Consider the following 13789-nt stretch of genomic DNA (forward strand, 5'->3'; position numbering starts at 1 on the left):
AACTGCACTGATTATGTTTGAACTAATTACCTAATGGCACATATTGCAATTTAGAAATTCTAGCGGATGAGACTGCAACGCATGTCCACTTGAAAATATTTGCGTGGATGACACCATTTACGAGATATGCGTCATCAATTTTGTGGTAAAAATGTACTGTGGTTCCACTTACTTTCTTAAAAAGAAACGTCGTTTTACGCATTGAAGCACAAAAGTAACTGGAACACCAATGCATTTCTCCGCAAAGTTTGAGATTTGGTTTATTTCACCACATCAGTACATCTGTAACACAACAGGAATGTACCAACAGAAGTTCAGGAATACCTCGAAACTGGTGCCATCCTGAGAATTCATTCCAAGTGCGAACTCTCCGGCTAGAATTTGTAAAGTGTAATATGGGCCATAAGGTAATTAGTTAAAAACCTAATGAATATTCTTTTGTTAATTAGTCGATCATGCATTTCAATTTTTTGTGCAACTGATCTCCCCCTGTTCGAGCAGACCAGCTCATGGACTAGAATTGTGCTATCTGTGACAGGCAATTTTCAAAATTTTTCTAAAGCGTTCGCTGGAACACCCGGTATGCGCTGCGTTTCTCTCTCATATTTTCTTGCCTTTCAACCTCCCTCCTATTTTGCTTCCCCTGTGAGCCAACCGAATTTTCCATTGTTGACATGCGTGCCTTACCCTTTCTTTTCACTCCTCTCTCCCTCTCAGGATTAGCTGATGCGTACGGTCGACCGATTCTTCAGCAGTACCTCGCGAGCATCGAATGGCCGGCCTGTCAGCCCCTTCCAACCACGTAAAGGAACGATATCCGCAATATTTGGCTGATCTCTTGCTGATCTCTGTTGCTCTTGCTGATCTTGTCGTTTCGCGCCGTTAGACAGCGCTGACCGGCCGGCCAGTCGACGCTCTCGCGGTGCTGCTAAAGAATTGGTTGACTGTACTACCCTCAGCAAAAGTACATGGACCGTGGATTCAGCGAGAGAGAACCGCTTTTCTTCTTCGCCTATAAATTGAAATTGAAGACTCCAGTCCAAACTCGCCTTTGCGACCTTTCTAGTGCACTCGCCAAGTTCGGTTTGTGTGTCTGAATTATGAATAACTTCCGTATTTTCTTTCTTCTTTTATTGAGCCATGTGGTCCGTATGCTTTTACGCACACGTGTGCATACCTGAGGAACATGGTGTTATACTGTGAGGTACAACGGTGGGTCGATGAAGGGATATCGCCAGCTCCAGCGTTTCGACGAGTGAATTTATCTTGGTGGAGTTTTGTGTTCGCCCTGACGAGTCGTTTTATCGAAACGTTGGCTCCAGCCACAGTTTTTATTCTACCGCTTGTTGATCAGTTCAACCTCCATCCTACTGTGATCTTCAGTACTATGAAGTATAAGAATGTATGATATATAATAGCACAGGCCACAAGTCGTACGCACTTGACGCTTATCATCGGTGACCTCGCGTATGCGTGTGCACACAGCCGGTCTCCTTAGCGTCAGGCTTCACAGAAAAAAAAAAAAAAAAACGACTGCATATGCATTTACAGCTCGCATGCCTCTATCGGCACATAACTTTGAGCTGTCGCTACACAAGCGAACGCTGCTGGGAGCTCCGTTTCTTTAGCACAAATTGAAAGGAAACAACAGCAAAATTGACGCTGCAGGGTGCCGCACGACCAAAAACAAGCGAACCAGCAGAGGCAGCTCAACAGTGCTCTATACAGCGAGGCCACTTCGCGCGCTTTCGCCGATGCTTGAGCGCGCGCCTCAAACCGGCCGGTGGTCCTTGCGTGCGCGCGCGTCGATGTCCCCGTCCGTGCTCCACATATCGCTGAGCGCAATTTATGGGCAGCGCGCGCTAAGCGCGGGACCACGGATTTCCTTAGCTGAACGAAACGGCGGGTGGGGCAGCTGGGCGAGGAGGCGATACCGCTGAGAGGAAAGCGGAGAGATTATGCGCGCGAGCGAGGACGTAAAAGCAGTGCGCCGAGGCTGCCTGTGCGGTATTCGTGCCGAGAAGAGTAGTAGCACACCGTCCAGACGCTCTGCCAGACGGGCTTTCCCACGTCCCCGTATCCCGAATACACGGAGCCGAGCCGGTGCACGAAAAACACTCCGACTTTAGGAATTTAGTTGCTCAGAGACTCGCCTACATGCCTAGGATACTATGCAGAGGAAAGAAAGGTTCCAGTTCGCTGAGCGCGAGAACGAGAGAGAGAGAGAGAGAGATGAAAAAAAAACACAAATAAATTGAATAAGCCTGCAAGTTCCACTTTGCGTGCTTACGAATGTCACGTGAGTAAAACACATTTCGGGTACATTTGGAGGGAATTTCCGGTTGTAGGTGCAGCCCGGTCGGCGACTTGTCTACCAGGAGGACTCTCGATTAAGTGGTATCGTATCATAATGCGCACTGCCGTAAACAAATGATCGAACACAATTTAACGAATCCCTTCATTTCTTTATTGGTACGAATAAAGGAGCAGTTGTTGGCACAAAAAAAATAGTGCCATCGACTTTACACGAGTTTCACATGTATAACAAAGCATCACAAAAGACATATTATAAGACGGCGCAATATAAATGTCACAAGCGCTAGGTACAGGTACTTAGTTTATGCACTCAATAAAGAGACGCATTAAAATTTTGTTTAGCATTGCATGCGCCATCACTATGAAGCGTAAGCTCTGGCCGAGCGCAATAAATAACTCAAAATCAAATTGTTCGAGTCTCATTTTCGTAGTGTGAGCTGTCAAACTTATCCGGGATCAATTGCATGAATGTTACGAGGCGCGCATAAGCTTTTCCAACTTATGTGCAATAGGCCGCACGGGAAATAATGGCCATGCCAAGGCTCTTGGCAGAAGAACTATGTTGAGGAGGAGCTGGTTTTTTGAAAAAGCGAGCCCGAAACCGGAACTGGCATTAGATACTTTGCATAAAAGTTGGCAGCCAAATAAAGGTTTCAACGATATCAGTCGCCATTTTTTGTAATACATGATCAATCGATCGATCGGTTCCCACGCATGGAAGAAAAAAACTTTAAAAAGTCGGAAAAAGAAACACGTACATTCCACACTTTCCCGGTCATATTCACTGCGCACTCAAATCTGCGCATTCACTGTGCCATCTTAAAATCGCATTCACTAAAACCGAGTCACGAATCAACACTTTTTTTTTTTTTTTTGGTCGCGAGGACAATAAGCGAGTCGCGTGAGTCGACCATGAGTGAACGAATCAATGCAACCCTACTATTCGATTATGCTAATAAAATGTATTTCGTTTTACTAATTATCCCCTCCCCTTTGTGATGCACCTGCCTTGAGAAAAAAGAAATGAAATAAAATTTAATACTAAATAGGCTTAGAAGGTGTTCAGATCGCAATCTTGGTCAAATAAAGCCGCTGATTTCTTGTATATTATCCTTTCTTTGCTTCATTCACTCTGCTTGAATCCATAACGGCTGTGCAGGAATAAATAAATAAATAAATAAATAAATAAATAAATAAATAAAATTGAATTTGCAAACTGTACTGAATTTGAATCAACAATGTGTTGAAGCCCCTCATCGAAACGGCTTTGTGATTCACTTCACCACAAACAGCGCTCGTAAAGGTGGGTACTCAAACGTTGCGTTTATTAACTGTTTTTCATTTTTTTTTTCTTTTTCATATTTGCTGCTGTTTGTATCCCTTTCATCATGGTTATCAATATAGGCACGCCTTTCCTTCTCGACTTGCAGCTGCGGATCCACGAAGTTCAAGGTCGCGCGAGGAAATGGCTTCTCTCATTTCGCTAAGGAATGCTCTCGGCGGGAAGCTGCATAATCGCTCGCAACGACAGCGCAAATATGTTTCCACAATGAAGCTTCTCTATATCTCTCCATCTTCTGAAGTATCAATCACCGCGGCGACGTGCCATTCTCGCCGGAGGAATTGCGCACGACGCCTCTCCGGCTTCGCCGTCGGCAACGGCCTTCGGTGCCTGCCATGCACGGTATGCCTCGCTGACGCGATGCGCTGGAGGAGGCAGTCTGCAATTCATCAAGGCCGCTGAAGGACTCGAGTGCACGGAAGCCACGGTGTTTGCATTGCAGTGCATGTCCTCAACGACGTCTCTTTTCCCATGTCAGTGACCCCTTGGCGGGGATAGATGCTGCGGCGCAGACTTCCCGATTGCAATGCATGAAGTCAATCAGCAGCCTCGACTTCAGCACCAAGAAGGACAGAGAAAGTAGCGAAAGTCTAGCTCCATTCCGCCGAATGCCTTCCTGATTGAAGCTGGCATTTGAAGAAAAAACATGCAGATTCCCCACACTGTGGGAATACGTTTAACCGATGCTTTCATGGGTGTCCGCGCGGAACGCTGTTGTTTAGAGACAAATTTCAAGCTGGCACAGCAGAATTGCTTCCAATGCTCTTAGACCATATTGCCTGTCGTGCTCTTTGCTAATGGACATTAGGAACTTCATCTTCGAAACATGAGACCGCCCACAGTCACGTGGGCGCCACAACAAGCAAGGTAAACAGTAGCGGTTACGACATCAATCAAGCAGTAATGTTGGTAAGTGGTCGGCGGGCATCCTACTGCGCACTAGTGTCGTTCTTTGCGCTGCCCCTCGCTACAAACAGCCGCCCTGACAGCCTACCTTGTCAACAATTTTCTCTCGAAAGAGCTGTCCGAACGGCTTTATCGGCGTCTTCAACCTCGTCTTCAGTTGCAACCATTTTCACATATCGCCGACAGAAGACATCGCAGCTGAAGGCGACGAAGGGACTACTTCGGTTTATGAAGGATACGGGCTTGGACAAGCGGCTGTGACAGTGATGTCGCGTACCGCGCAAGAGTGACGGACTGTAACTGACGATGTGTTTGCTGTGTTATGTGCTCTCTCTCTCTCTCCTCCCATCTTTCATCCCCCCCATCCCGCTCCCATGTGTAGGGTAGCAAACCGGTTAGGCTAAACTGGTTAACCTCCCTGCCTTCCTTCTCCACTTTTTCCTTCCTTCTCTCGAAAGAGCGCAGAGGACTTCTCTGTTTAGCGTGTCTACAATCCTTGGTTTGGATTAGGGAAAAGCTTGGGTGAAGATGTGGTCCGAAAGAGCTTTACTCTGGCAGTAACGCACCATGGAAGCCGAGACGCTGTCGTGCTTGGATCAGGAGGACCTTTCGCCTGGTAACATTTTTTTTTGTCCTACCCCACTCGCGTTACTTTCGCCCCGCCGCAAGTGTTGGACAAACATCCAACATGTATTTGATCGGATTATCACTCCAGACTGGCAGCACAAAGTACTCTCTCTAAGAAGGAGAATATACCGCTACCTGTCGGCACCTTATACGGCACGTTTGTAAAGGGAGCGGCACTTCCACTTCGCTAGATCTTGTTTGTCCCTACGAAATGGAACGTTATATTGGCTCGACCTTTGAATACCAGGGAAGAGCTCTTGAGTCTATTGCATTGCAGGAGTTGGAAGAGCATCACGGTGAGCTGGCGGTACATATACCGTATATGGTACGCAACCGACATTACCGCCTTGTGCACTGAAGGGAGAAAGAAAAAAATTGCTACGATTTGAAAACAGGCGTGTTGAGCGACTCCACCGAAGAAATCGCTATTTTTCTTTCGTCGCCTATACGCGACGGAGAATTGTGTGAGAGCAGTTATTATTTCGGTGGACAGACTTTCACGTTGATCATCTACAGTGATCTCGCTGTAGCCTACAGGGGCACAAGAACAATGATTCAAAGAGAAGTAGAAAACAACGCCTAATATATTTTTGCCGAATGTTTTTATTGCTGAAGACGACCGCCATGCATTTTCCAGTATACGGTTGAATCCTTTCAGCTTCACTGGTTTATTCATTTAGTACATCTGCTAAAGAGAAAATCTGGAGCAGAACATCTCTTAAGCGTAAATTTCCAAAGGAAGGCTTGCAGCTTGCATGCTAAGATTTACAAGTTACGCCTGCGGGCATATGAACTTGGCTTACTTCAGGTGAGTTAATACATGAACAATTTATAAAACCAGCAGTTATGCTTATTTATTCAGAACGCACACTCCAGGAACTGCGCCTCAGTTGGGAGGGGGGAAGGAGGAAGTTGTAGGTGTAAAAGTCTCGCTGCTACAGGTCTTTCTCTCTCCCTCTTTCACTTTAACATTTGACTTCCGCTGTGAGCAAGTGCAAGACAAGCCGATGCACTTTAACTGACGCTAATGTGGGAACGTGACCGCGAATCTCAAAAGTCCGTGCAACCATACACGCTAATTATTTTTCTGCGAAGTAAATTGTTTTCGCTAGTTTTCATTAGCGATCGCGTCAACTCAGCGTCATGCTCCTACGAACTAACGGCATATTGAGTCAACCTCGACTGAAAACTCAATTTACCTTCCATTCTGCCGTTTCAGCGAGCAAGGTAGTGGCAGAAGCTCGATAAATCATTGCACCTCCCGAAGCAAAGGCACCCTCTTGTGATCGTATCTCGCGCATTTGCATTGCAGTTATAGGGTGTTCTGGCCTACCTTTTCTTTCATCGAAAAGAAACATACCCGTACTTATTGCATAAGTGTTCTTCCTCACGCAGTCCAGGCGCCCTCAACTCATTCTCGATGGCACCCTATACAGCCCCCTCGTGCATTGTGAGTGGATAAATAAAGCGCACGCGTATTGCAATAATCGATCTGGTCAGGTATGGTCTTCAGGGACAAACTCGCGACAAACTCTAGGAAGTTGCAGAAACAAGCTAAGGAGACTACGCAACATCTGCTGCTATCATATCCCTATGGGAAAGAGACGGAGAAGCACGTCGTGGATAATAAATGAAGCATGGAGAATTGCTGATAATTACTGCAGTGACATAAACGTTCCGCATGAATTATGTCATTACAGCGAAGTTCTATATGGTGGTTTCTGTGCATTTGCGTTCTCCGTGAACAAGAACTATCGTTATCAATGGCTGATACCCCCGTAAGCAAGCAAGAAATGCAATGGCTCATAGCCCCGTAAGGCAGATGCTACAAGCACTCAGCCATGTCAAGCGAACAGAGCTTACATTTGTTCTCATCAAGCATACAACATACAGAACAGCATGTCGAAAACTGTCGTGATCTATGGCTCATATTACCGTAAGCAATGGCTCATACCCCCCTAGGCAAGCAAAACATGCAATGGTTCATAGCACCGTAGGGTTGATGGCTACTCACTTTGAGTGAGTTCATTGCGATGACACTACCCCTGTGATCGTTGTCGGTGATTTCAATATGGATGAGTCAGGACCTAAAAGGGAATGGTTTGCGTGTTTCGTGTTGCAGACATATTGCCTGCGATGCCCCAACGATCCGGCCCAACCAATCACCGAGCTCCGCACGCCCATTGATTTGACATTGTCAAATAACGTGTTTGCAGTTGTGAGTCAAATAATGACCAATGATCAAGACAATAAATGTGCGTGCGTAACTTTCGTCACGATGACCACCCATCAAGACAATAAATGAGTTCGTACCTTTGTTCAAAATTCTGTGTCACCTATGTGTCATGTGCTAAACAGCTTCGCTGGTCATCCCCCTTCACAGAGTGGAATGGCTCATGATGTTCTTTTTGTTTTCTCCTTTTTTTAACAGGAAACGTCCCTGCGCTGCAGTTTAAGGTTTCGCGAAATGTTCCTTGACCTTGGTCTTGCTTTAACCTGCGGTGTAACCTTGTGTGTTGTATTCCAGAGTGTACCTTCCTTGAAATACGAGTGAGCTGCAAGTGACTGCTCTATAATTTTAATAGGCATTACTTGTGCCCATGCCGTGTGTTGTAACGCACAATGTTCTAATTCGAACTTCACATGTGAACTTTGCCGCAGCGCGTTTCGACATTATTTCGATTTTAATTTATTATTCTACCTCCTCTGTAAGTGTGTTTGTTCGAGCCCACCTGTATTTGCTGTGTACTGTTTGCCTAAGAGAAAATAATTAGTGGGCATCACCCATGTTACTACCCTCTCTTGCACACATTTAATTAAGAAAGAAAGAAAGAAAGAAAGAAAGAAAGAACGAAAGAACTGACCCATGAAAAAAAAGGTACGTCAGTATCTAGAATGTGCACATAGCCCAACCTCGAGCGGGTCTAGTGATCAGAAACTTCCTGCAACTTCCATACCCTGCCTGCGTCTGCGTCTGCTGAAAGAGGCGGTCCGTCAACGGCCATCGCTTCTGGCGCTACCGCGAGCGATAAAACGGCGGCGCTCGCACCCCAACTCGTCCCCCGAGTGCTCTAAGTCCTTTCCTAATCTCCGACTAATCGGTCACGAACGCCTGGAGGAAGAGTAATTAGCCTTCATTCTATAGCTAACGCCGCGTCTGGCTTAGCCTAAGCGTGTCCGTTCTTTGCGATACGAGCTGCCGTGGCGACGAAGCAAAAAAAAAAAAAAAGAACAACGTTGACGTAACTTCTGGGCAGCAGGGTTGATAGACAAGAACAAAGGGACGTTGTGCGGGTGTAAAGTGCGCACCGCATAGGCCGCACGCACCGGTTCGCGCTTATAAGCGGGGCCCTTGTGCACACCGTCCCACCGAAGCGTGTATCGACTCTGTGCAGCCGTTGCGCTATTCGACCGAGATTCAGAGCTCGCACTGTCGCGACCTCGAGACAGACACGATCAGCTGCCCGCTTGCTGCCTGGACGCCCGCATGTGGTGGCAGCGAATGAACGAAGTCATTACTGCGTGGGAGCCGAGCGGCGAAGCGTGTTGCCCCGCGGCGTCGACATTTGAAATTACGAAAGCACCTCGAGGTGTGTACAATGATCCGGACTTAACAGAACCCGAGCGTGCGCGAGGCGGCCGCCCATAGGAATCGAAGCGAAGAGTTCCAGTTGGAAGTAATAGAGCGTGCAAGGAAATAAAACAAGCAGGCGAGCGAGAAAACAAATACGAGAAAAAGCAGCCAACTACGTATAGTCAAAAGGACTGTCTATAGCTCATTCGATGGTGGAATAAAATTACTACGGCATTATCGGTTCGTGCATATCGTAGGCCGACGATGGGCCCATTATTGCGGAAAGCGTCGGGGTGAAAGTATTACGCGAATTTCGGCGTTAGTTTTTGTCCTCTTTGCTTCTGTTTCAAGCCGACGTGGTCAGATTCCTGAGCGAAACTCTAGTATTCACCCCTTCCCGTAATGTCATTGCGCCCTCCAATCAAGGGTGGGAGGCCAAGGAGGTCTTAGAATTAAAAATAGTGACTTTGATAGAGATATTTTACAAGCAATTACATAGAAATGAGCAGGCCAACACTACATAGCATGTACTACACGCCGAGTCGAAAGCGCGAATCAGTGTACTCGCGTCGAGAATGACCATCAGAGTTGAAGATATCGGTTGTTAAACCTCTGTGGCTCCTGCCCAACACCTGGTTCAATAAAATACGGCAGGCGCACATTTCCTTTCTTCATCACATTGCTCAGAGTACTACCAAAACACGACAGAGAGAACTAAACGACGATCTGCATGCTTGAAAAGGTTGCTGCTTGCGTTCTGCCACCCCATAAATATATGAAGACGAATAGGCTCTTTGACGTAGCAGATAAGAACACGCTTCTCGTACGCCACCTATATGCCCAATAGTTCTCGTAATTGCCCACGGACGAAATGGCAACAGGCTGTCGACGTTGTAGAGCTATCTGGTACATTGGCACGATCACTCGACAATTACAGCACTAGGGCTATATGACCGCGTAACAAGTGTTCGATTGCAGAGCGTTGCCGCCAGACTACTGAATCTATCCAGTTCAACTTCCGTTTCTAAGCGTACGCGACGATGAAAATAAAGATCAAGGTTTCTTTTCCTGGCATCCACGTTTAATCAGCTACGAAGGGTAGGGCGCTAAACAAAACGAACCTTACTCCTGTACGTGTGTGCGACCAATGCTCTCAAACATAGGTGCACCAAGTCTCTTGAAATCTGTAGGGTTCCTTGACATTGCCACTTTGATCTCAGATTCGTGTTTCGTTCTGTAGTGCCTTCTTCGCGACTACTGAAGCCGCCTACCGGGTGTTTCAGCGCACACTCGACTAATTAACAAAGACGCACTAATTAAGTTGTTTTTAACTAATTTCCTCATGGCACACATTGCAATTTACAAATTCTAGCCGTGGAGTTCCCAATGCGGATTCACTTGGAACAAATTCTCAGGATGAGACCAGTTTCGAGATATTAATTCCCGAACTTTGCGTAGGAATACACTGGCGGTCCATTTACTTTTGGGCTAGAATGCATAAAACGGCGTTTTGTCAGGAAAGCAAGTGGAACGACAGTGCATCTTTACCGCAGGTTCGATGGTGCACATATCGAAAACGATGTCGTCTACACAATTATTTTCAAGTGGATGTGCCTCGCAGTTTCCCTGGCTACAATTTCTAAATTGCTAGTTTAAATTTCTAATGTGTCATAAGGTAATTAGTTAAAACATAATTAGTTCATTTTTCCTAATTAAGCGTTTATGCATTTCAATTTATCGTGCAAGTAAATCCCGCCTCTTCGAGTAGGCCAGCTCAAGGACTATACATTTGAGACATCTGCTCTACAGGCAATTTAAAAAAAAAAAGAAATTTTCAAAGTGTTCGCTGAAAAACCCGATATATGGCTTGCTACCAGAGGTCACACTATCCGAACTGTTCCAAGTAGGCGGAGGAACCGCGTGCAAAACTATTCATGGCGCCCTGAAGGCGCGTCCAGCGCACACCGCTCGCGAATGAAACTTACAGCGGGACTGCCGCTAGTGACCCCACGTACCAAGATTACCGCGCAATAATTAATACGCATTTAATCGACGCTGCAAGAGAGGCAATTTTGCTTTCGACTGGCGTGTGGGCGTCCCGAACGATCCAGGAAGAGGAAGAGATTTTGCAGCCCTCCCGAACGAGAAGCAATCGTTAATCTCTACTCTTGCCGAAGTCGTCTCGCGGTCTGAAGCAAAGCGTTCATGCATCCACTCTAATGTGCGCTGCGCATCGTAACACGCTGTTCACCAACAACGCTAAAGGGTTCCCGCAGCCGGCGTATACAGACCTGGCGAGTATTCAGATGCAGCAGGAGACGACCGGCGGAGCGATTCGAACGCGGTATGCGATCAATTCGACACGGCCTACCGCGCCCTATTCGGTGGAGAAGACCTCCGCGGTGGCAAGAACGCCGACGTCGGCGCGAGCTTCGGTGGGAAAAAAAATCGAGGTCGCGCCTCAGGCGACGTCTGGTGACCTCTGCGGCGCTGCCACAACGTTGTCGATCGTGAGAGCAGCAGACAGAAGCGGTTGGCGTAGCCGAGAAATCGCAGAGCATTGGCTGCATCGGCTGGAATGTGCGCATTGCATATATGTCTGACGCGCGTGCTTAGGGTTTGTTTTGCTGCGCTTATCTCGACCATCGTTCCTTTTTGGGTGCGTAGATCTGGTTAGTTGTATAATTGTGTCTGCTTGTTCCAATTCTTGGGACGGCGGAAATTGACGGAACGTCTTCCGTTACGGGGAAGTGACGGGCAAATGACCAGCGAAATTCGTCGTTGCATCATAGCCGTGTTCAGAAGAGCGGCGGCTACCGAGAATGCAGTTTGCGAGGAGCCCTACCTATACTGTTTACCATTGTCGCAAATATAATGGCTCACTGTGAGGACAAAACCGCACAGATTCAACGCAATGTTAAAAGATAACAACGCGAACCTTGTTTGATGGAGTTAGCGAGGTAGTTAGGGTTAAGGTAGAAATCTGAGACGTTCAATAATGGGCACGTTACGTACCCAGCCGCACGTACCCAGTGATCCAGGTGATCTCAGTGAACCAGTTGCCCAAGTTACTTTCTACTCGGCAAGATAGCAGAACCCAAAAAGTGAGAGGGAGAGGCAAAGAAAGCTTGGCTTTAAAATATTTCAGTGTCATTCCACGCTGTGAAGGTCGATGACCAGCGAAGCTGTGTATGTGGGCCCCTTAATGGCGAACTGTCCATGTCCGCGCGTCAAATGCCGTATGCACATTAATGGAAAGCGAGGGGTGACTAGTCACTCCTCCACGATGTTGAGCTTCGGAAGATGATGAAGCACCGGGGGTATACATACCCATGTATTGTTGCAAAATGCGGCACGACACCTTTTACTAACGAATCCCGGCACGTAACAGACACTCACCTCACCGCGCTCCGAGGGAACACACTGCTTCACCATAGCCAAGGCGATCATGCGTTGGTCGACGTTCCGCAGTGTAGTAATGGTTGTGAGGTCACTCTAAAAACCACAAACGGTCACACACAACACAGGTCGCACAAAATTTCTTCCCTACAAACTCCTGAAACCTGGCCGTTGCTCCGGTGAAATGTTCTAAGTTAGTGGGATCGGGGCCACATGGACGGTTCGCGGTCCTGGCGGACAGCACCACCACGGCAGAGCGGAAGGAAAGGAAAAGAGATACGCAAGCACTTGGGAACGCCGACAAAGAGAGCTTGGTGCGAACGTAGACATGGCCGACGCGGGTCAAAGTGTAGTATCTGTTCTTATCAGTTTTATATCTGAAACGGGTTGTATCTGGACCTAAGATATCAAACTTATTTTTCGCAAGTTGGTGGAGTGCTTAAAGACTGCTTTACCTCCACCGCAGGTCGGCCGGGTACTGCACTATCTTCACGGATAGAGAGAAATTCTCGATCTACACGGCTCGATAAGCGCACGCAATCTTTTCCAGAACATAGCCGTATACAGCATCGCTGTAAAATATTGAGTCGCTGTGTTACGGTGGCTGTCAGTGAAAAGTTCATGGGCAAAGTAACTGTGCCTGGGTATTCGTGGTATCAGATTACCTGCATGTAGGTGGAGACACTCGCATTAGCTGCAGTCTCGACCGCGGCACCTGCTGATTCATTCTTTAATTTCACTGCAGGAATGTGAAGTTACTGCTTTTTTCACCTTGTTTGTCTAGAATTTCGTCCTTCTGGCATAGGCTGGTCGCGTTACTGTGAAAATCAGCTTGCGCTCCGCCGCGAAGACAAGTGCGACATCGGCGTTGCGGTCTTGATAAATCACCTGAACAAACAAAGACTAATGTTATAATCACCTGTAAGCTCTTTCCCCAACAAGGTCTGACTGAATAGCTCTGCTTACCTAAATAATTACTTCACCGCACCATCTGCAGTTGCAGAATATTCACAGACAAACATATTCGTTTCAGTATCCTGAGACAAACACCAGTTTCGGGTTATCTAAACCTAATATTCCGGCCAAATGCATTAGCGTTCTAATTATCATACCTTCGATAAGCCCTGCGGTATAAAACTTCGCGGAAAGCCAACACACTTCGTCGCTGACTTTAGGCCCAAATATATAAAAGCTTGTACTTTAGTTTCAATATTAGTACTGGACAGTGGACATGCATTCACCGCTACCTAACTTCAAATTTCGACATTTGTGTCAAATTAATTCGTTAGCAAGCGCTAGCCAACAATAAAAAATGGTTTCCAATCCACGCTGCGAAGGTGCTTGGACAGCGAAGCTGTAAACGACAACTAGAACGAGTACCCATCGCGACGTAGATTAAAATTATTCACGTGTCGACATTCACAGGTACTCTAGCTAATTATTAGCGTAAGACGTTTTGACGGCCTGCGACTTGGCTAGTGTCGATACTTCGTGCACCTGCAAGGAGTGGACCAGACAGAGAGGAGAAATTCGCCGAGCCTCGCATAGTCGCTGCTCTTCAGGAGTCCTCACCATACGTGGCCTTCCCATAGCACTGTCACAAGGCAAATCAGTTGCTAGGCGGG

The 13789-nt window shown here is 47.0% G+C and overlaps 1 pseudogene; it reads left to right on the forward strand.

Moving 5' to 3' along the window:
- Nucleotides 1–12492: 12492 nt before the first annotated feature.
- LOC126523099 (U2 spliceosomal RNA) lies at nucleotides 12493–12674 on the forward strand (annotated as a pseudogene).
- The last annotated feature ends 1115 nt before the right edge of the window (nucleotides 12675–13789 follow it).

Source organism: Dermacentor andersoni, chromosome 6 (genome assembly GCF_023375885.2).
Source record: "Dermacentor andersoni chromosome 6, qqDerAnde1_hic_scaffold, whole genome shotgun sequence".
Classification (NCBI taxonomy): Eukaryota; Metazoa; Arthropoda; class Arachnida; order Ixodida; family Ixodidae; genus Dermacentor; species Dermacentor andersoni.